Below are 24913 nucleotides of genomic sequence, written 5' to 3' on the forward strand. Positions count from 1 at the left end.
CTGCATTCACATTCATAACCAATGGCTTACTCAGTTAAAGACCTTTAAAACAACAACAATGAAAAATTCAAACCCTTCTGTTTTAAAAGTTAAAGGTAATGAACCCTTCATTTCAACTGCATTGTACTCTCTTTGTGTTCCCCTGTGAAATATAATGGGATTTTAAAAAGACTAAATAGAACTTATAACTATGGGCAATTGCCATGTAAGGTCCTCTCTCATGTCATCTCGCAAAAACAATAGAAAAAGAGGGCAACTACAAAAATTATAATGAAGCCTCATGTCTCAGCTATATTGTTCTAAAATAGAAATTGAACAGAAAAAATTTCAGGTGTCCCTCAGTTTGAGCATATCTTCTCTACAGTAAGTGAACACTGTCCTTAGGATGACCTAATAAATCTTTACATATTAATTAGGGAAAAATGAATCCTTATGGTGGGCCTGGACTGCTGCGTATGGATTCAGATGTCATCTTTCTCCAGGCTCAAGGGCTTTGTGATTTTGATTCCACTCTACTGAACGTAAGGTTCAATGTCAAAGGTCTGAATCTAGATCTTACTACCCTTAAAGTTTGCATCTATCACAGATCTGAACCACAACACTTTGCAGTATCAATTTGCTTGAAAGAACTGAATACATTAAAGCTACTACAGTACCAAGCAGAAGTTTGCATCCCTTAACGTATTCGAAGTCAACCCCACGTCTGTGGACGGCCAGGCCCAACATTAGCAGGAGCTCTGTGACTTTTTACACTTCTCCCCCATTGTACAACAGGAATGACCTTCAGGATACCCACCTGATTTCAAATCAGGAACAGAGGTAGAGGCTTTTCAAGGCAGAAGAACGAATCAGCCACTCGTTCCAAATAATAGCAAATGGTGTTCCAAATTTCCTGGTCAGTTTTAAAAACTGAATAGAACAATTCAGCTGCTTAATGTATTGTGTTACACACCTCACACTTAAGACAACAACAAGTCATATGCTTTTTACTCCCGATAAAAGTTATTTTACCCACAGCAGTGAAAACTGTCTCTCATTTTCTCTGTCTCCTTGCATACTACTCACCTTGCTTGTGCCATTCTCAAGAACAAAGGTAGCACTCTTTAGAGTAAGGCAAGAGCAACTGAGGTTCCCAGTCCTGCCACAGATATGCTGAATAATACTGAACCAAGTATCTTAATGTTTGCCATTGCATTTGCTCATTTGTATAACAAGGATGTTAATATTTTGCTTACTTTGGAGGAATGCAGTAAAAATTAATATATCAGTGACAAAAATGGCATGTATTACAACTTTAATTGTATAATAAAATGGAACATCTACATGGATAAATAATTATCTCATAAGGAGATATATAAAACTACAAAAATATTTTTTTTACATCAAACCTTGCCTTAACAAGAAACATAACTCCTTCTTCCCTCAAGAAAGCTGAATACACTGACTCATGTCTTTGTTTAAGTGTCATGGTAAATTTTTTCTTTTATAACGTGTAGTAGTTTAGCTTTGAACTTTTGATTATTGGAAAAGGCAGAGTGGAAAAATGTTTTCATGGGAGATGAGTGCACATTCCAGAACTGTCAACTGTTATTCATTTATGAAAAAAAAAAAAAACTACTTCAGTTTTAGGCTTTGGTTGATGCAATTTGTTGTGTCCTGATATTTTATGATAAACCGAGGAGTTTACACCGTACAGTGTAATATTTTGATTTTCGTTCTCATTTTTCCAGCTTTCACTTGTCCAAATCTCTGAATAATTTCTTAGCTTGAAACTGACTGCTGTTGATGAGAGAAAATTCAGCTTTGTAGTAATGGAAGTAAGTAGTGATCCTTTGTAATACACAAAGCAGTCCAAAGAGAAAATAACTCACAGCTTACTGTGAACTATAGGGCTACACACAAACATAATGTGGGCATACAGACAATATTACTCAGAATAAAACATAAAAAAAAATGTGAGCCCTTCATGGTGTCTTTGTAACCTGAGCAACACAGTTTTAAACACAATATTCCTGTGCTGTCTTGTGTTTATTTAATGTGGTAATTTCTGATTACTTAAAAAATATTAAAATAGGAAAACAATATAAACTTTATGTAGTTTATTTATTCAACAAAAGTAAAAAATATTTTTTTGCTGTCCTGATATTTTAGAGAGTACTAACATACATGCTTTCTTTCCCTCTCTTCCCAGAAATAGAAGAAAAAGCAGACTGTCAGAATCATTCAGACTTGATATTCAGCACTGTTATGATCTCTTCATTACTGGATGTTGAGTCTAGATATCAGAACCAGCACATTAACGTACTCTCCTATTAATCTGAGGTAATTTTCTTCCTATAATTTAATTTTTTTAAGCACTATAAAAGACTCTTTCCCTCCCCCAAATTCCATGCCAATAAAAACATTTCTGGGCAGAGCATTATGCTGTGAAATATATCATCACTTGACCCAAAAGACACGAAATCTGACTTTCTCTGCTAACAGGCAGAGAGATTTTGGCTCCGTCCATTAATATAAATTTCGCAAGAATGCGTTATTTAACATGAGCACACTGATTCTGGTTTTGGAAGCAATCATAAGTGTTTGCTCCTTTCCCTTTGTAAAGAGAATAGCAACATGACAGATGCTACATCCTGTGCAACCATTACAGATATGTTAGAGACTTCTTTGATGCATGGACATTAGGGCTAAAGTCATTAAGGACAGGGAGAATAATTAATGAAAAACTCTAATGCTGAAACAACGCAATTAGCAAGTCTTTCAAAGTTTTATTACCTGTGGAAAATTATCACCTTTGAAAAGGATCCATCTTGTCAAAAACAGACAAAGGCTAGGAACTTCTTGGAAAGACCAGTCCCAAGCCTGAGATGAGGAGAGAATTCCATAAAGCCAGAAGGTATCAGAGTATTCTTCTGAGACAGAGAGGCTTTGCTGAGGACACCAATTGCTTTTCAGACACTTGTACTTTGAGATAAGTTTGTCCTTAGTGAAGTGGGCATGCATAGAATAGGTTATCTTATTACTCCCTCGGCAAGAAAAACTGCATTTATGAAAGCTCACTGGTCACTGGTTAAAAGTGTCATCTTTTCCCCTAAGAACAGAATTGTCCAGAGCACAGGCCTGATATAGTCAAAGTAAACTATAGGAATGTGCAACTTAGGGTGCAGACCAAAAGGCAACCAATTGCAGAACCGTATCCCCAAAGGAGAAGATGACTCTCAGCCTGGCCACTAGTCAGTGCCCCTGAGGATGCGGAAGCGCAATTAACTTAGGAACTGAGGTACAAAGGAACTGAGGCAAAGGCTTTCCGAAAGTCTTCTGCCCTCACACGACTTCAGTGTTTCCCCTCCACTCTTGGTATTATCAGTAATCAAGATACTGTCAACGTTCTGTCCGTTGCCCTAGTAGAATTAAGCACAGGATTATACACCTTTCACGGTCCATTAAGATGGATTTTAGGAAAGCTGCACTTTTCACTTTGTAGCTCCTTTTTTTTTTCCTCTCCAATTAAAAAAAAAAAGCATGTCTAGAATTGCACACAGATATAGCTGAATGATGGTGAACTGACTAAGAAAAACACCTTTAGTGCAAAGAATTAATTGCTTTTAGATAAGATTTATAAGTAAGTGGAATACCATATAGTCACCATGCTGACAAAAGGAAAAGAAAAAAAAAAAAAAAGATAGGTGTGCAGGAAGATCCGCTAGAGGATAGAAATATTCTTCTTAGTACATCTAACCAAGCTGCCTCAGGCTCCAGAATTGCTTTCAAAGCAATGAAATTCTATTACTGGGCAGTAACCAACGTGGCACAGAATTCTTTGAGGTCATTTGAAGTCTGCCTGTTAAACAAACATTACTCTGATTTTTTCAAGGATTCATAATATTTCCTTTACACTTTCAGCATTTTTATTCTGTCTCCTAAACCATCATTTTGAACCACTTAGAAATTGATTGCCCAAAATCTGAACTGGTTTGTGTTATCTTTGTTACTGATATTCCTTAAGTTACATTTCCTATTGCAATCAAGGCTTGCTTCAAAAGTCTCTCTTCTGATGCAAGTCCCCCGCACTGTACCTTGGATCTCAGCTGAGCTAGAATGCACAGTATGTCATGTGAACAGTGAAAAGCAATATATCTCAACTTTCCTAAAGTAGGTTGAAGCAGGAGTTTTAAGAGTAATCAAAACCATATTTTTACTAGCAAGCAGAGCCAATAAGCTGTGGAAGCCATATAAATATATTTATACCCACATTGCACTTTATTATAAAAAGAATCTCTCACCCAAGGAAGACTAAAATACTTGCTGTGGAATACTGGATAACTGTGGAACAAAAAAACCCAAAGGAATGATACAGAGATCAATGTATTATAAGCATATCATAAAAGGAACCCAGTAAAGCAAGTTGAATCTTCAGACTTTTATAAACCTTTTATGACCTTCTTAGCAGACATTAGAAATCTTGAAGGACTTAGTGCAAAGCACTATTATTTATGGGAAAAGTGTTCATTGCTTATATTCTTAAAGCAAAACATACACATGATTTCGTATACAAGTACACACATACATATGCAACGGCATCTATGTTTTTAGTAAAGTCTGACTAAATATTTTTGACCAGCTTATAGTCTTTGGTAATGCCAACATATAGATCCCAAACAATTTGAACTTTTATGTCAGCAAATTAATTCACATGTGTGAATACTTCTGTTTAAATGCAATAGTACTTTTCTTATAGATAATGCTATTTGTGTGCATATGTGTTTGCAGGACTCATGCCTAGACCCACTCTGGCTTTAGACTCTTGTCACTGACAGCAGAACATAGATCTTTGTATTTGTTTCCTCTTTCCAAACTATTATGTTATTTGTTCCTTATTTTTTGATGCTGGGTTTCATTTCACTGCTGACTACAAATGCCTATTTATCCGTGTAAGTGGAAGATACTTGAACGGCAGCCAGCAAAGAACACAGAGTCAATAGTAATAATTCATGGTATTTTTTGCAGAATTTTTGTAGATGTTCAAAGCCCATAGAGGCAAAAAACTAATTCCCAACCCTGTGAAATGGACTCCTCTACTTTACAGAATGTAAAGCTGAGAAATTAAATTGAAGTGGTTTAGTCAAAGCTAAATACTTTCCTCCTCTCAGAGAGGTAGCACTGTGCAATTCAGTTGAATTGTGGTCACCTGAAGAAGGGAAGAATTTGATCACCTTTGCCTGAATTCACACATTTTTAAATTGGTCTCGGAAACACAGCATAGGCACTGCTAAACGGAATGATTTCACCATCTTGAGTTATTTCCCACATTCTTTTGTTACTCCAGTAATGTCAAAAAATGCAGTAACTGGGAAGTCATATGATCAATAGAAGAGAATAACGTGGTTTCTAAGAAAAATATTTATTACCAGGCAAGCTACTTTGATTTATGAAATGATTGCTTCCAGTCACAGTATTTGTTGATGTGTGCTTGAAACCACAGTGATGATATAAAGCCAGGACCTTACTTGTTTAAAGGCATCCATTTGGGTTTTTCTTAATGAAACTATCTGTTCACGACAATCCCAGATTCACAGAAACTCATCCAGGACTGAACTCTTGAAGAATTATTTTTTTCGTAGAGCATCCATTAAGCCGGTGCAGGCACTGTGTCTCTCTGCTGGCCTTCTAACATTAGATTTATAGAATGTAATAATTAACAACAGGTGACGGGCAGCACTACATGCACAGCAAGCAAAGTGAAAAGACTGGCAGCTCAAGAGCCAATTGTGAATCATCAAAACTTTTCCCTGGATAAACTCAGGAGTAATCCTGGTAGGTTTTATGGCAATTTTTTTTTTTAACACCACCCCCAAGACACACACACCTCCCCCACAAGTCTCCTTTTCAGGTCATCTCTCTATATTCTGCAAAGTTTGTTTTTACAGTTATGTAGCTTTGCCACTTGTATGCTTATCCATCTATAAAATGAGAATAATAATGCTTCCCATTGCAGAAGGGTTCTTGTGGGATTACAGATCAGTCCATGCACAAATTTTAAGATGATGCAGATTTTTAAGAGAGACGTTCGTGTCCCCAGTATTCCAGCTATCTCTTAAACTCACACTTTTTGTGCAGATGGCACAGAGGAAAAGGTTCAAAACATATAAAGAGATTCCGTATCAATTTTAAAATAAGCACATTTTCACAGTTCTTCAGTTTCAATTTCAGTTTGGGGCTTACCTTTTGGGTATATACATGAACAACATGACCCAGCTAAGAATTTTTTTTTTCCAAAAGAAATGATAGACATACATCTGTCCATTTTCGGAAGGATGATATAATAGCTTAGCTATATGAAACCTATTCTCACAGTCTCTCAGTGTTTTGACTCTTAAGAAGAATATTTGCCTTTATCATCAGTACTGGTAAGTCAGTCTTTCCAAAAATACAACTGCAACTTAGCACTGAGAAGAGAGGGAGGAAAACAATGAAAAAGCTCCTCACAAATGAATAAGATTTAATTTGCATAGTTAAGCAAGCATCATTCTTTCTATTTCATCTTTTTTCTCTGTTGTGAGAATATAAATGAGGCAAGTTATGTTGGGAAAGGCAATATTTAACCAACAGAAGGAAGATTCATATCCCCCCAAACTTGTCTGTTTCTTCCCAAATCTACGAACTGATCTAACTTTTATCAATCATTTCTAGTGTACTAACCTAATGTGACCATAACTTTTATGAGTTGATTACATATCATAATAATTATGAGTAATTTATTTTCATTCGTTCTTATTTTTTTAAACATTATCTTGGATAATTGGCTACATATTCTCACTGACAGTAGTAAATACCTGAAATGCATTAACTGGTAGGAAGATGTAAATAGAAATGTAAAGAAGATATTTTTATATAGAAAGGATTTGAGATTTTTACATATACATTCTACTTTCTTGCTAGTATAGTTCCCCGAGTTCCTTTACAAAATAATTCTGATAGAAGAAATTAATTTCTTCTAAAGCCCTTTTAGGGTGCTTCTCCCCACCCTACCTCCCAAAATAAACTTGAATTATTAAATTTCTTAGCACAACTATATTAGAGAACAATGACTGTTACTCTGTCTTTGTGTTTATGCTGGCAGTATAGTAAAACATGGTGCTAAAAGGCTGAGGCATATTTAGAGTTCTTTAGAGTGCAGTGAGCAACAATTCTCTGTGAACTCTTTTCACATTAACTGTGGAAGAACATGTTCATTTTTCCTGAGCTTATGGGAGCACTGTGGGCAAGGACTGGATGATAGTACCTGAAAAAACCTAGGTTGTGATCATGCTGTGAAGATTTGCATATACTAAAGCTGATCTATGCATATGTATGTGTACATACACGTCTGTAGTGGAAAGTGATAAATTTTGATATCTGTCCTTTGCTCATGATTCTGCAATTGGACTGCTTGTCTCAAATCCACCATTGAACATTAAGCTGTATGTGTATTGAGCACGGCCCAAACTGGGACCAGCATTCTGGGTAACGCTGTGTTAACTTAATGGTGAATAGGAGTCTCAACAGATTTTGTTAAACTACTTTATTGTATAGCAGTGACTAATAAAGTCAGATGGTTGCAGTGGTGAATTTATCTTGCTTGTTGTGAAGTTTGCACTTGATTAAAATTCACCTAGCAGTGCTTTTCTATAGCCGAGACATAAAGTTGCCCAGGGAAAAACTTGTTACTCTGGGTAATTGACCAGAGGTGATGGGAAATTTTTGTTCATGGTCTTGTTAATCTCTAGGACATCATCCAAGAGTGAAATTTTGGCTTTGCTGATAAAACTTGCTTTCCACTTCAGTAACTAGAATGGGCTAAGACTTTTCTCACAAGGCACTTAACGATCTGGCGTCATCTGGCAAGGTTTCTCAGTGCAGTCCTTTTTCAGACTTGGAGAAATAGTTCATTTCTACTTAATAGTTCGTATGTACGCATACTGAAACCCTTGTTTCAGTCATCATAGACACATTTTAAGGAAGGTTCTACACATTCTTTAGGGTAAATACTTATTTAAAGGGCCTTATTTTATATCCAAATAGAGTCTTTCAGCTCAGTGAACGTGGAATCATGTCCTCAATAAGAAATTTGTGGTCCTGCAGTGGGCAGGGAGAAGATGGATAAGACTGTCAAACTGCTCAGAGATTTTGAGCATCTAGCTTCAAACATCCTAAAGAGTTCCAGCTTGTAGAGTGAGACTAGACTCTAGGATAGCTCCCCCCAGCTTTATGAGGTGCCCAATTTAGAGATCCAATAATTGTGTTAACCACAATAATAGTCACTTTAAAAAATCTTGGTTCACTAACATTTTATTTTCATAGTGGCTAGCCATAGATTTTAAAATTTATATGTGTAGAGACAAAGCAGAGGTGTGGGGTTTTTTTAATCAATGTGCTTCAGGATAGTTAAACTTTTGCTTGACAAAAGTAGTAGGAATTAAAAAAAAAAAAGACTAAAAAAATATTTTGAACTTAGGGGAAAACACAGATACATCTTCCCTCCACCCAAAGAACTGTTCAAATATCCAAGCCCAGAATTTCTGTCATAGGGCTATTTTTCTTAGAAAGTGTTCAATGATTTAGACAAATGTTAAACCCAGTTAAGACTGAATCAGCAATTTTATTTCCTTTATTCAGCTCTTTCAGGTGTGATTTATTAATACCGAGCCTGAAAGATGAATTAGCACTAATTTTGCATTTTTATTAAGTAGCTATTGATGTAGCTATCCTTGTCCTAGAAACAACATTTTTCTCAGCTATATCTATTTAAAACAAAGAATATTTTAAGAGATAGAAAATATACACAATAACTGAATCATGAAAAAATATGGCATATGGATCAGAAAAAAACAGACTAAATTAAAGTTTGTCTGATTTTCATTTAAGTGTTGCTATAACATACAGAATATTTTCAAATTAGTAACTGCTGAACACAAACAGATGCTGATGGACAGATTTACCAAGCTCCTGAAGAGAGCTGCAAGCTTCCCCTTCCTTTTTTTGAGTGACCCCTGGCTCAACAGAGTAAATGCATCTGGATTAAGAACATACTGTATTATTGCTACGTGCTCTCATTTTGAGTGCATCGTACTAGTTTCACTGTAGCAGGATCTAACTGTAAGCTTATTTTCTCAAATTAATTAATAGCATCATAAATGCTAGCGTGGACATTTCAGAAGTTTTGCTTTCCATGTGATCACTGCAACTCAAGTTGTCCATGACAGATTCACAAAATGATTAGCAATTTTATGAATTTAACAAAAGTAACTGGCTCTCAGTCAGTATAAATTACAGCCTTGAAATTCTACCATAAACAATTTGTCAAAATATCTCTGGTCTGAAAAAGAGGCCTTCTTTACAGGTAGATACTTACATGAACATCATGTCTTAATACTGTTTCTTTCTTCTAAATGAAAGTTAATACTTGTATTTTGCTTTTAGTTTGAGCTATCTTTCTTACTGAGTAGTTTATAGAGTAAGACATTTCTAGGGTAAAGTTATAAGTGTACCAAGGTCTACCCAGGAAGGTCTACATTTTGATGCAGGACTTGGCTGCAGGATTTGCACCCACATTATACAGGCACTTAACTTCCACAGAGCACCCCTAATCAGGAGTCAGGCCACCCACTGCTTTTGTGCATCTGTGCACAAGGTTTTTTGTGCCTCAGCTTCCTGTTTGTAAAAAACATGATAATGGCACACCCTTTAACACGGGAGTTAGGATGAAAAACTGGTTAGTATTTGTGAAGTAATGACATGCTAAAGACTGCCTAGCACTACTCATTGAACTTGAGGATAGAGCTGAATGATTTATTTCTTAAAGAACTCACAAATTTGCTACTTAACTGCAGGAGACATTCACCTACCTGATATGGTAATATATCCTATGACCCTGATTCATAGCAACTATGTGTTCCTCAGTCAGTGGGGTCAATGTGGTTAAAGGGAATCTTTCTCATAATTTCTTTCACACTGGCAACACAAATAAGTATACGCTGATATTTCATCTTTGATTTGTTGAACTGAATCTTTTATTTATGCCTGTATACACAAGTGTATGTTCGTGTGTTCATATATAGAAGAAATGTTTCTTTTGGGGAAAAGTGCAATGAAACATTTCAAATAAAAGCAAAAGATGTATACAAACAAAAAAATCTATGCTGTATTTCAGCTAAATGAATTAGGGATAGGAAAGATGAAGGCTCTTTGCACGTGTAAATGATATTAAACCTGGTAGCTGAATGGCACAGCAGAAAAAACATGATATTTACAGCTCAACAAAAACCTCTTGTGTTTCCTATTAAATGAATGAGAAGTACCAAGTCCACAAAAGACATAGAGGTGGTGTATGACTACCTTTAACAAACTCTATTCACATTAGCTCACATCCATAGAGATATTAAGACAATTGCTGTCATTTTTTCGGGGAAAAAACTTTGGTGGGGCAATGAAGGAGAAACCCAGCAACATGTAAGTTCTATGGAAGTTTGACCAGAGAAAAGATCTCTTTCTGTGAGCCTCAAATTCCAGTCAGCATAGATCACCTTTCTGTCAACCAAATCATTTGACTTGAACAAAAGCTGCAGTTTTCTTCTTTCAAACACCACACTCTTCTGATGTCTTTATTCCCTTTTCATCTTAATTATCTACTTTCCAATATTTTTCTGTAAGACTTCAGAGTGAAATGATATAAAAGGAAATCACACAAATCTACCAAAAAAAAAGATCATTCATATGTAACAACTTTTGATTTTCAAACTCTGATTTTTTAATTTGTCACAAGCCTAAGGGCACTTCTAGCCCTTTTGAAGTTAGAGATGCCCATTGTATTGTTGTACAGAGATTGTGTCAGCATTTTGTAGAAATTTTTTTTTCCCTGAAGTAGATAATCTAGCCTAAAGAAATAATGTCTTTTTTTTTTTAAATCATCATCATCTTTAAAAGCCAGACAACTCAGCAACCCTCTTTTATGCTAAATGTTGTTTATGGGACATCCAGCAGCTTGATAACTTTTAAGTCTTTCTGCTTCTTGTAAAAGTTATAAATACTTCCAAGAAACCAATAAAATGTCCTGCCCACAAAACCAGTAAGCAGCCAGTAAAACTTCTTCCTAATGAGAACACATGTAACTGGACACCCTCCCTTGGGACTTCGCTTGTGTTAGAGTTTCTTCAGAATTCACATGAATTGGATTTATTTGTACACATTTTTAGGCAGCTTGTATTGTCATTTACACTCAAGTGTTAAAAGTTAAGAAGGGAAAAAGCAACCCAACACATTTCCTAACTCCCTCTCTTATTTATGCAGTTTGAATTTAGCATTGAATTATAATTCACCTGACATCTGTCTTTGACAGAACACCAGCAATAGCTTTCTGGGACGTGACAGAGGTACAGTCAGTCAACTGCTAAGCCTTCATAGCAGGAACCTGCCCATGCCAGTTCATTCAAGCTCACTCATGTGTTCATGTCCAGGACATACTTATTGCAAACAACATAAATCCATCACTCTTCCTGTCTATTGAACATACCAGAGTATTGGTAACTCCAGGCATTCAAATGTAGGAAAACATAATAAAATTGGCTTATAGGTCATGAGATAAAAATATTTTGCTCTTTGCTTACTGATGTTTGAACCATTAGATTGATGTTTTTCAAGCTTTGGTCCACATTTTATTTTGAAATGAAAGTCACGTTCTCAGAGGATGCCCGTTATGTTAACAGTTGGCAACACTGGCACAACTACCTTTTAAAAAGCTTTTCTTTAAGGTATCCATCAGAACAAGTGACAAAGCTACTCATGTCATGAATGCTATAAGCAGCAGTAATCCAGACTCTAAAGTTCAGACAGGAACTCAATGTTCGAGAGACTTCTGACCTTCTAACAGATATATCCTAAAATCTGTTACGGTCACATTCTATATTTTTGAATGCTGCCTCCTCAAACTTCGGGAATTAATGAAACATGGAAGACTGAAACATGGAAGACTGAAACATGGAAGACTGAAACATGGAAGACTGAAACATGGAAGACTGAAACATGGAAGACTGAAACATGGAAGACTGAAACATGGAAGACTGAAACATGGAAGACTGAAACATGGAAGACTGAAACATGGAAGACTGAAACATGGAAGACTGAAACATGGAAGACTGAAACATGGAAGACTGAAACATGGAAGACTGAAACATGGAAGACTGAAACATGGAAGACTGAAACATGGAAGACTGAAACATGGAAGACTGAAACATGGAAGACTGAAACATGGAAGACTGAAACATGGAAGACTGAAACATGGAAGACTGAAACATGGAAGACTGAAACATGGCCTCTATCTTATTTAAGTGCTCATTGTAGAATAAAAGCCCACCAGAAACTTACAGATGACTGTCCCCAAAAATCTGCAGGCATGCACTGCAGAAACCAAACTGTATCCATTCTTAAACTTATCTGAGCTTAACATTACACCTAGCATAACATGCATTTTTTCTAAATCTCTCACAGCTTGGGAAAATAAGAGATTATAGGGAAGGTCAGAATTTGGTGAGCCTTGGGACTAACTGATTTGAAAATTTGAATATAATTATTTCTTTGAAAAAAAAATAATTCCCAGCTGACTGTTTTCGAAATTAGTAGAGGAAAAAAAGTAGCTAGAGAGATCTGGATTATTCATAGACACAGAGAAGTTAGAGATGGAAAATAATTAGATCATCCAGTCCATTTCCCTGCCAATGCAGTATTGTTCCCTGCAGTACATTTTCTAGTGCTTAGTTTTATAAGTCCCTTGAGAAGGGAGATTCCAGCATTTCCTTTGGACACGTCCTGGCACACTCTAACAGGGAAGTTTTTCCTCCCTCTGTTCAGCCAAGCATTTCCTGTCTCTTCATTTCATCCTACTCACTTCCTCATATCATACACTAAAAAATTCCTCCTCCTCCTCGGTGCCAGTGTCCTTCATGAATCCAAAGGATGCACTGTGCTGATAGGAATAAGTGTTCCCAGAGTAGGATATTCCACAGTATGGAAATCTATAGTGGAAAATTTTAGAAAAATATTCCAGTACCCTCCTTTTGTTTACTGCTCTGTGTATGCCAAATTGCAAGAACGCATCTGAAAGGTGCTTGACCACGTTTGAGCATTTTTACATGATAATTCTTTAATATGAACGTCAAAGTGAGCATCTGTTAAACCCAAAGCTTGACTACCTCAGGACATGTTAGAAAGACCCCTGGAAGAGAGTCCTGCAGTGAATTATAGGTTCACCATATATCATGTCACTTTTGATCTGTCCCTTTAAATCAGTGGCCATGAGAAAGAGGCCTGAAGAAAGAGCAGAAAATTAGAGAGAGGTTCTTGGCCAAATGGTGACTGAATACGTAAGTATCCATTTGTGCTGGATGCATGTGCTCAGGACAGTATCACATACAGGTATAATATTCACATGCAACAGTCATGCTATAGATGTACTAGTCCATGCAAATTCATTCCAAGCAGTTCTGTTATTAACAGAGCAATCTTAAAAAAAGGTTTATTGCCATTCAGCAGGCTATTTGCAAACTGAGCATATGAGACTCTTATGTGTGTTTGTGAAGAGATCCCTCTGTAGTTCTCACAAAAGCTGTGCCTCATGAGGAACTACAGGCCAAATATGACCTGACTGTTTTTAGACATCTAAAGAGTCGGGTCAAGACAGGAATTTAAGTGTGGTTTGCTAAGTGGAAGTGTTTTCTTGTTAACCTTGTCAGACTGAGTTATAGCTTCTAACATAAGCAGTCCAAGTCTGCTACCCTGACAGAAACACTGTACTATAGGTCATGATAAATGTCATTCTTGTACTAGAAGTTTAGTTTTGCCTTCAAGTAGCATAGTCAAAGCACTTAGGAATACTTTTGTAGAAGAACAACAAATGTTATGTTTCTTTTTGCTCTTCTAATCTGAGCAGGTGGACTTCTTACTGGTTGGTCTTGCAAAACAGTTTGCAGCATGGAAGGATTAGGTTTCCATTACCTAATTTGAAAGATGGGCCAAATATAAAACAAAAACGATGAAAGAATTTGGTTTTAACTCTATTTGTCTTTGAAGGGATGGAAATATTCTTGGATGTGTCCTTTGTTTTGACACATTTATACCAATTACAAATTGAAGGGCAAAGGTGAAATAGTACTTCCCCCAAACCATCTCAGCCCCAATTTGTCCTGGTACTGTCTGCGACAAAATCCCTTTGACAGCAAAGGAACTTTCTCTTATAACGTAGTTGTTCTTGAAGGCATTTAAGCACTGAGAGGAGAGGAAGGAAAAAAAAAAAAAGGAAAGAGCTGATTCGTGTAATTCTGAAAAGTATCTATAAACTGGAACTTTATAATAATTCATAATAATTTTACTTTTAACTTTAATAATTTTTTTCTTTTAAAAAATATAGCAAGAAGAAATGCATTAATATTTGTTTCTATTAAAATAACAGAGCTAGGTCAATTCACTTTTCATTTTGCTGTAACTCTGTCTCAGGTAGTGTTTACTTCAGCAGCATTAATTTGAGGAGCGAAAGCTAATAGGTGGAGAAGGAAAAGTAAATCTGGAGTGAAAATCATTTTAACCTAAAGATTAGGTCTTTATGCACATAAATTAAAGAACTTTAATAACATTCAGAAAGGAGAAAGGCAGAATGAAAGTTCCTCTGTGAAATACAAGATGTTTGTCCTCAACTATAGAACCGTCATCAACTGCCAGGCAATTTTTATTTTTAAAGATATGTAAGCCTTGAAAAAATTTGAATTGTGACATGAGTAGAATAATGTATACTTGCTACTTTTAAGAGAGGGAAAAATCCTTCAGAATATCTGGCAGTGCAGAACACAGGATTGCAATCGTCATCAGCCACAGCAGCAGGCAGTGCTCCCTGCTTTCAGTGATATTACTAGCAGAATTTCTACAGCATCTGAAGAGTCAGGAGGCCATACATATTTAATATAGGTGGCACCCGCTCCAACATTTAGGCCTCTCAATTGGCAAAACATCTAGCCCATGCAACCAAAGAGCCACTATCCCAAGTACACAGTTCTGCAGGCACCTACAAGACCACACTTGAAAGGTGAAAGGCTGTGGGCAAGTCCTTGAGGATTGTACAGCTAATATAACTACACTGAAAGAGATGAATATTGCCAAAACAGAAGTGATTTGTCTAAGGCCACACTGTCAGAGGGTACCTATCTTTTGCTGAATAAAACTTTATCTTCAGTGAGGGGCTATCGACACCAGCAGAACTCTCCTCCTGGCTTGGCCTTGGCCAAAGGAGAACAGCCACGTCTCGGCACCACATGATGCGCAGGGCTCACGCTGGAAGTGCGCTCCCTGTGGGGAGGGCAATATAGGCCCATAAGGCACATTGATGCTCCTTTGCTCAGCAGTAAATTTAGGCTTTCCACAAGTTCTTTCCCACTGAACTGTGGGAGAACATGGCTGTACGTGACAGAAGACTATAGCAAAGCACTGAAAAACTACTCCCATTTGAAGCAAGCTTCATCCACGCTACTGAGTGTTTATGACAGCAAGTGATAAGGTATCCTAAACCAAGTTTTAATATATGCCTGACCGACAGTCAGTTGCAGTTGAAGGTCAGGTTTGTGGACAGGCCTGCAGTTTGGGCAAACCTCCTGTTACAGCTTGACTAAACTTTGTGGTAACCACAGCACTATAATAATGCAGGGTCTTTAAGATCTACTCGGTAGCTCTACAAGCAATGAGTAGTGACAAGATTAAATGAAAAAAGCTTTCTATTGAATAAACAGTCACAGCTACTGAGAAAAATAAAAAAAATACCCTCTTCGTAGAGCAATGCATGTGAATTGCTTTCTATAGGATTTCTTAACGATTCTGTCAAATGTACAGTCAATCAGAAAACATACTAGTAGAAACACAAGCTTCCCCAAAAGTCTAGGAAACAGATTTGAGGGCTTTTTCCCTATGTAAGCACCAGGACATTCAGATATTTGTCTGAGCTGGTGCCAGGTACATGTAATTGGACTGGAGAAGAGGATTTTTAGGCAGTTGTGCCGCTTCTATTCCCATCTGCATACAGCAAAAGCTTCCTTTTTCCTAGATCTAGTCTCTTCTACCTCACAGATATTAAATAAATCATGTATCTGCTCATTTATAAAGCAAAAAACCCCCAAACATACCATAATCTGAGTTTAGCAGTTTTAAAACAGAGATGTGGGTGGGTAAGATAAAACTGCTTAGAGCTAGCCCATTCACATGCTAGCACGTCCAGGACAGATGAAGCCTGTTTAGGAACCAATCCATCACCTCTTAGAACAGGGGGTTTCTTTTTTTTTTTTTGGGGGGGGGGGGGGAGGGGGGTTCTCATTTTCCTTTGTACTGGAGAGGGATGGCACTTCTTCCTCTTCTCAGGGTGGATAATCTCATAGCCTAATGTACTACTTTGATAAGAACAGAGGGAAAAAAGCTTCCTAAGCCCAAATTCCCATGAACGAGCACATCAGGTGTCTTGCGTACACTTTGCAACAGCTTCCAAGCTCATTGATGACATTGACTTGAAACAGTCCAGTGAGGGAGGATGAAACTGTGTGAATATTGTAACAAACTGTAATTTGTTTTTTTTACTTTAAGTGTAAAATAGATTCTTTATAATGTAATTATGTTGTTCCTGGAGAGACTCACTGCAGAGCCAGACTGCAGACTGTTTTATTCCGTATCCAGCCAGTACAGGAATCTATTCATCAGCCAGAACACTTGCAAGGCAAGTGCCCTCTAACTGAATTGTGAGTAACTTCAGGAACCACATGCTTCTATATTCATGTGCATGGAAACCACCTTCTTTAATAAGCCTCAGGGGGATTACATTAAACAGAACAATTGAAAATCTCTGTGGCTCAGCACTTGTGACTATGCGCCTGCCAACAGAAGCCAGCTTGTTATAAAACATGTCCATTTAAGCTTCAGTTAAGATCCCATACCATTTATTTCTCTGCTCTGTTAGCTGCTCTACACCCCAGAAACCAGCCCATCAGGGGCGCAATTTGTCAGGTGGGAGAGGCTATGAAAGTTGATGAAAACACACTATCATTTGTGCTGTCCATTGCAGCACCGGCTCAGTCCAAACCGCTTCCTCAGGGATTTTAGTAACGCTACTAAGACCAGTCCTCTCCCAGCTCTACATACAGCAACACAGACCGCAGTCACCCTTTGGGTGTAACACGGTTGCTGACAGCACCTAACTGTGAGAGGCAGAGGGCAGGTTTTGATTGTGCAGATCACAGCCAAGTCCTCTTGCAAGAAATGCCAATGAATTTTTGACTCCCTCACAAAGCAAACATGGCATGAGTTGCTGATAACACCTGGCCTCCCTTCTCTGTCAGATCCAGCACTTAAACTCTGCCAGCCACATAACAATTGCTAAAATAAATACACAGTGCAACTTGCGAGTCCACTGTCTCCACTTCTGCTCCACCCCCCTCCATGCTTTCAGGACACCAGTTTCTCCAACAGAAAGAGAAGAAAAAGAAACACTGTAGCTTTTTTTCACGCACAGGAGGAGGACTTGGATTTTGTATCTGCTTCCATTAATTTACCAAAGCTCACACAGTATGCAGGAATATTGTCCAATGATTTTAACAAGAATGTTAGTATTTAGTTTAACACCATCTACTTCTGCAGAATAAAGCATTTTCCCTAGATATGAGGGTGGTTAATTGCGTGATCTTCTGACTCCCTCTTTGTGTTGTCTATTTGGTATGGACACTCAACCTGAATTTTCCTCAGGAGAAAGTGTCTACCAGGTAGATTACTTTCTCTTCTTTAAGAATATTTTGAGATGCAAAAGCTGTGAGGAGCATAAATAAATTAAAGCATACAGACCTGAACTCCAATCCTGTTCTCACACAACTAAATTGAATCTTTTCTCTCTTTCTCTTTTAAACCATTCTGGATTTATCATGTAATTTCATGTCAAAATTTCATAATTGTCCTGTATTTTGGAGAGAGGATATGTGATTTCTTAGAGCAGGTCCCCCCTCCATGGTAAGGTCTATTGAATATTTCAAATAAAGTGTTTCTCTTAAATTATACGTAAATTCTTCTGTGATAGTCCACATTTGTTTTATTGGCTTGCTAGAGGAACTAAGCTTCTGCTTTTCTTATGAACATCTCATGGAGAGGTTCCAATGCAGTAAGAAACAACTAAAGCAGCAATGTGGAGGCTTTATTGTTTTGTAATCTATTTCCTGCAATTAATTCTTTAGCTGATTTATCTGATTTCTGACTGATTTCACTTCCCTTATACAGGTCACTGGGCTTGCCAACACATTTTTGTTTTAAGTCACTTCCTTGCCAGACATCATGTTCAGACAAAAAAAAAAAAAAAAACACACTTCAAAAAGGGAACAAGCCTTTCTGCCTCCACTGCTGAATATGAGACAGTATAAGAAACAATTATAAAAGACAACAAAAGGGGCATGCATACTATACATATGCACACATGCTATATTCCTTGAGGGAGATAATTTAATGCATGGAATTCTAGGAAATATTTCAGTACCAGTAACATTGGACTCTTCAGTCATGAATCAAGACTTCTTTATAGCACTGTAAACATATATAACAAAAAGGCAGCCTCTGAGCTAAAAGGCTTTGCATTCTAAACAGATCTTCCAGGTCGCCTCTATCAGATCCCAGTGGGCTTTACAAACACGTCAGCATCACATCCCACCCTTGAAAGCGAGGACAAGTCTTTTTGCATTTAAAACAAAACGTTCTGTTACTAGATACTCTGGTTATGTCCAATTGTAAATGTAGTCAAAAACAGGGTAGCACAGTTCTATGACAAGTGCTCCCTGAAAGAATGTAAACGTCTTCTTAATAATGTGATAGGTGTGGCTTAGACAATGGTTTTTGCTCCCTTTGTTGGGATGCCAGTCACAGTATTTTGTGGACATGAATCTTAGAAAATTTTAGCATTTATTTATTTCTACCCAGACTTCATTTTCATTTGCTGATGAAACAGATCGCTTTATTGGCATCTGTAAGAGCTTAAATTTATTAAAGGATAAATCTATCATGAGTTTTAATGCTAACTCAATTAGGGTGTTTACATGGGGTACTTGCACAATGTTTATGAGATGAAGCTTGAAGTAAAACCCAGACATGTTCTGTTTCTGATTTGTACCACAAAGATTGCAGTGGAGCTAGGAAACATACTTCAGTGAGTCACATCTTGGAAAAGATAAATGGCTAAAAATGCAATAATAGTAGGATATCAGGAAATAAACACTGAGCTAGCAGACTTGCAGTCATGCTCATAACTGCTCTTAGTCCACATACAGGATGTGCCTTCAACTACTTAGCTAAAAAAAGACAGGAATTATTCTTGATGACATTACACCTATACCAAAGGCAAAAAGCAACAGAATTAATTTGTGTTGCTATTCCATATTCAGCTGAGCAAGGCTTTAGAGGATGAGACTCCAGAAAGAGGGGAATTTGTCATTTCAGTGTTTAGCTAACCAATAACCCTTAACATTTACTTTATTCCAGATCTCAGAGTTCCTCACAAACTTAACGAACACCTACCAATTCCTCAGTCTCATATGATAGGTAGCATTATACCAGCTTTCCCTGGTATGAAACTGGAGCTGAAAGATTCTAGTTCCCTACAGCCTTGCACCCTGCTTACATACATACACTAACAAAAGTGGAGGGGATAAACCCTAAAAATTCTACTGGTATCATTATAGATCTACTGTGTTTTTCTTTTCCCAGCAGTAATCATCAGACATTCATATCTAAACACCAAAGGAAAAGACAAAAGGTTGCAAAAAGAGATGAAATGCAATTCATTCCTCAAAATGAAGTCTCTTGGTGTGTTCAAAATCTTTCCCTCATGATTCTAACTTTTCACCTCATCCCTGCTTTTTGGTTGGGTGAAGAACAGTGTAGGAAGTCAAAGTCTAGTGCCTCTGTAAAGCAGAGGAATGGACTAGGTCCTATGAATACCTTACTGAGATAGTGATCTGAACTTTTGGAGGGGCTCTGTTTGGCTCTGAATGTCTCTTGTTCCTTTAAATACATTCCCACAATTGGAAGGTTTTGAGTTAGAACTCCATTTTTTGTCACAAAAAACACTGTCTTTACTCATCTCCCCTACCTCAAGGGATCATTGCTTGTAAAGCTTGGATCAGAACCAGGACCAAAATAATCCTTACCTGAAGCAACGTTTTAAAAGTGGATTAATAGAGCAGCTGCTTGCTACATTCATTGTATTTGCAAGTATATTTTTTCACTCAAGCATATACTGTCACTTCTTCAAAGTTACTAGGAATTTATTCTGAAGGAGAAGCAAAAGAAAAGATATCCAACAAGTCATCTGATTTACTGCAGAAACCTTCTTTTATATGCAGTGTTCAAGTGATCATAAGTATTTCAATTCAGTGGAAAGGTTTAAAGGAACAAGTGATACACAGATGCTTTTATAATTACATCAGTATGTTAAAAACAGTTTTTTAAAAAGTGCTAAATCACTGTATAGTATACGCAAGCTAAATCAAGAATTTACTTCATGGAGATAAGTGAAAAGATGATATATCCTGCAAGACAGATAGCAAAAGCTTTGGCACCTCTGGAGTAGATCTGGAATGTTTCTGCACCTAGGTGTGATTCAAAACAGTATACACACACTTCCAACAGTAAGATTTGTAATTTCTCACCATCCTACCAAAAATGCTAGGGGAGGCTGATTGTATACTGCTTGGCTGAGCCTTTGTTTTCACTGGTTTCAGATAGCATTCCTAGTATTTTCAGCCTCCTGTCTGGATTTCAGGACTTCATATCCAGAAGTCCCTAATGTTGTTGTAGAAAATGTTACACCTGAGAAGCACTGCATGCAGAGCTTATGTTTTTTATTATTTTTAAAGAAAGTGATGTTTATATCAATATGTTTTCTTTCTCTATTCATCTACTCCTCCCTCCCCCCATCCCAAAATAACTTTTGAGCCTGTTGAGCTGTTTGAAACTCATCTTGAAAGAGGTCTAGAGTTTAGAAGAGAATTATGTTCTTGCACAAGTTCTTGAAAATCAGTGGATGAGCTGTGGGTAGAGACCAAACTTGGTATCCCCACAGAGGGAAAGGCAGACAAGACTCGTCTGTTTGTCATTCATTTTCGCCTCAGGAAAGTAAAGAATGCAAATCCAGAAGAAATCAGAATTTGTTAGTTTTGTTGCTCAGGTAGCACCTCGGACAAGCCAGTTAGATGATACAGTAAAGGAACCTTAGGATCCAATCCTGCTTCCTCATTATTGATTGAGGTAGGAAGAGAATCTCAGTGGAGATACATTGAAACAATACAGTTTAAGAATTTACTGTTCTAGTCTTCTCTGACTCCCTGTCTACCAAAGATCAGGGTTAGAGGGGAGAAAAAAAAAAAAGGCACAGGACAGTTACATATTCTCTAAAGAACAATCTATTTATCTGGGACATCTGCTTTATTAGTCTATCCCTGCAGGAATCAATTTAAACTAATAACACCAAATGGCAATGGTCAACACATAACTCAGTTTCAGCAAGCATTCCACTCCAGGGTGATCTGCACAGCAAAAAATAAAATGAACTACAACACTTTTCGTTGCTCTAACTTGTCATGCAAAATCATGCCAGAATTTTCCTGCTGGCTAACTCAAGCTACAGCTGTTGGGATCTCATCTAAAGTTAACTCCTGTTAACAAAACAGGCATATTTTTCTGGTTAGACTCTAGACTGAGCATAAGAGATGTGGGAAAGGGAATTAGGGACAGACTGGTTGTAAGGGAAGAAATTCTAGAAATAGCAGCAGTCTGAAAAAGCAGCAATAGGCTAGGAGTTCATATTCCATTTTGAAACTGCTTCTTACTAACAACATTGGCTCACAAACGGGATTAAAATTTTAACCACATGCACTAGTTTTGAACATGACAGAACAACTCACCTACTTCAATCCACTAATTAACTTAGTTTTGACCCAGGTTTCATCTTTTCTTTAGTAAAAGGTCATAATGACCTACAGAGACTTCCTATGGTGAAAGGAGAAGTTTTCAAAGGTGCTTAACTGATCTGAATTCTCATTTCTAAGACTCATTTGTTTATATATATATATATAAAAAAAACATTTTATATAAATACTATGATAAAATATGAACCTTGATCATAAAACATCCTAGCTAGAAGCAGATGAAAGATAGTTTTCCCCTTCATACATACTAGATTTTGTCTCCTACTATGAAGAAATTGTTTGTAATCAAAGCAAGTGATTCAGAAATAGGACATTCAGTATTTTAAGTAGGGCTTGTTGTTCAGCATGTTCACTGTCAGTTGTTGCTGATATTCAGTGTTCAAAATATCATCTGTCTTTATAGCATACATGTATTTCAAGGACATTTTCTTCTTGACTCAGTAAGAGAATACTTAGCATCCCATTTGAAGGAACAGTACCTGCCATTACAAATTTAAAAGACTGCTGCCAGCAGGATTCAGCTGGAACTGGCCACTTTAAACAACATGCCCACCAAACACATTTGTTGTTTAGAACTCAAGCAAAGAGGCACAAAGACAGTCAAAGAATTCAGATGAATATTTCTGGAATGTATTTTTTCTACTGTTTGACCATTTTGTCAACTAGTCTAAGTCAGACAGGTGGTGGGAAAAAAAAAATCATTTAGTGGGGGCAAGTATTACCCCTGAGAGATGCAGACCTGTCAGGTAAGTTGAATGGGACAGTAGATTGCCATTCTGGGAGTGCCACTGAATATGGCTTATTCAATGTATACACCACATTGCTGCTGTCATGCTGGAGTAGCTGCATTCCTGTCTAGCATCCTTTCCTATGTACCATCTGCATCCAGTGTCCTGCCTCAGTGGCATATGTGCCCCACTGAATTGGTTAGAAGGAATAGTAATTATTCAGATCCTCTTAATTATTTATGTTCTTCTCCAGTGCCTAGGCTAGCTGCTCACTCATCTTGTGCTGCTCACCCATCTTCAGCAATGAGATTCAGCGAGTTCTCCATACATATATTGTGTTACAATTAGAGCTTTAATTAAGAAGTCCTTTGAATATTTTCTCCATCCCCACCATGGCAAATCAGGGACACATATCACCTGGTACAAATCAGATGCTAACACAAACACAGAATTTGAGGAAGGATAAGAGCCTGCCTTTTTAAAAGTGGAATTATTGTTTTTCACTGCTCATTTGGTTTTCCTCATGTACAACCTCCCATTTACTGAGGTGTTCTGATGTGCCAGATGGCTTAAAACACTTTGGATTTGGAATGTACCAATAACAGAGAGCTGAACTCATCATTCTGAGCTACACAGATCCCATGGAAAGGAAAACGGAAGCTAGACCATACATTAAATTGAAGGGAGAGATGGAGGAATAATCTCTTTGCTGCTAAAGGAAGACTTGCCAGACACGTGCTACACATGTAGTAAAAGCCTGAAAGTTTATCTTACAATCTATTTGGTAGGATTATTAAAAGATCGGACTCTGTGATACCATTTTTTATTCAGTTCCACTCATACATCTTAGGAATTAAGCATGATGAGTTAATAATAGAATGTCTCATAAAATAGTAGAACATTCTTAAAAATATTGAAGTCCACAAATTCGGAAATAAACAAATAATCACCAGGGAGTTTAGCCAGAGTATGGGAAAAAGACGATACATAAAATCTGTTCTTCAGGCTTCCATAAGCAGTAGTGCCTCTTACAGCAATGCATACCTTTTCCTTTAATGCAATATGAGATTCCCTTCCATTTTACCTTTGTAGTTCAGAACCCCCAATGCCATCCACTGCAGACACATTTCAGGCTTTGTAATTTTTACTCATTTGTATTAAGTCCTCACACTTCAACAAAAATATGAAAACCATCCTGATTGGGCCTAGTCTTCCACTCTGTCTTCAGACAAAACTCCTACTTATTTAAATATAGCAGCTTTGCTTAAGATGCACAGTCAGGTATGGACACCTTACACAGTATCCACTGTGCTTTCCCACCTGAGGTTATTTTCAAGAATGTGATTTCAGTCCATACAGCAGTATTAGGAGGATGAAAAACAGAAACAGGGAATGATGCCCTTTTAAAAAAAGAGATATCATCATTATGAGTATGTTTTATTCCTCCTCACAGTATTTGTTGTTATTAAACTTGAATGAGAAAAGAAAAGGGACAGATGGCATCAAATCAAGGCATTTTAAAGAGTCTCTGTTGCAACATGGCTCTTTGTGTTTATTAAATTCATCCCTATCATCCAGAAAAACCTGGGAAACATCATGAAGATTACTTTGCTCATAGGTGTTGGCAAAAGAGACTCCACAGAGTAGTAACAGAAACTACTTTTGTTCTCAACCCTGAAAGGGACAAAGATAGCAAGTAAGCATGATAGGTTAAGTTCACTATACTCTTTACCTTCTACGGTCATCTGCTGATGTGGCGCTGATTGTGGCTGGGAAGCTGATATGCCATTGGAATTAATAAAGCTGTTGGTCATTTTCAAAGCTATTGTTTTAACCTCTTCAAATACTATCGCCTTTGGGATACACTTAGATCGTATCTTCCAGGGGGATTCCCACCCCTCCTGAAATATGAGGGGTAGATTTACTAAATCTAAACAGATTTACTAAATAAGAGGTAAAATTCTAGTGTAATCCCATGATTCCAGGAGACAGGGCTCTAAGTAAAACCTTTGATACATCTCTGCTTTAATTCTGTGTAAGGGTACAGGGGAAAAAAGTGTAGGCATATGCATGCATATATATATTTATATGTATAATTATATGTGTATATATATGTAAATTCACACACACACATATGGCATAGAGAACAGGAAAGCTGGCAAATGTATACAG

The 24913-nt window shown here is 37.2% G+C and overlaps 1 protein-coding gene across 2 annotated transcripts in view; it reads left to right on the forward strand.

Annotated features, from left to right (window-relative positions):
• The window catches only part of COL8A1 (collagen type VIII alpha 1 chain), a 95202-nt gene that overhangs the window by 13143 nt on the left and 57146 nt on the right, over positions 1-24913 (forward strand). For both annotated transcript variants that reach the window (XM_067301411.1, XM_067301405.1), the window contains exon 2: positions 2192-2322. The gene's annotated coding sequence lies outside the window, so the exon portion shown is untranslated. The remainder of the gene's footprint in view (positions 1-2191; positions 2323-24913) is intronic.

Source organism: Apteryx mantelli, chromosome 1 (genome assembly GCF_036417845.1).
Source record: "Apteryx mantelli isolate bAptMan1 chromosome 1, bAptMan1.hap1, whole genome shotgun sequence".
Taxonomy (NCBI): Eukaryota; Metazoa; Chordata; class Aves; order Apterygiformes; family Apterygidae; genus Apteryx; species Apteryx mantelli.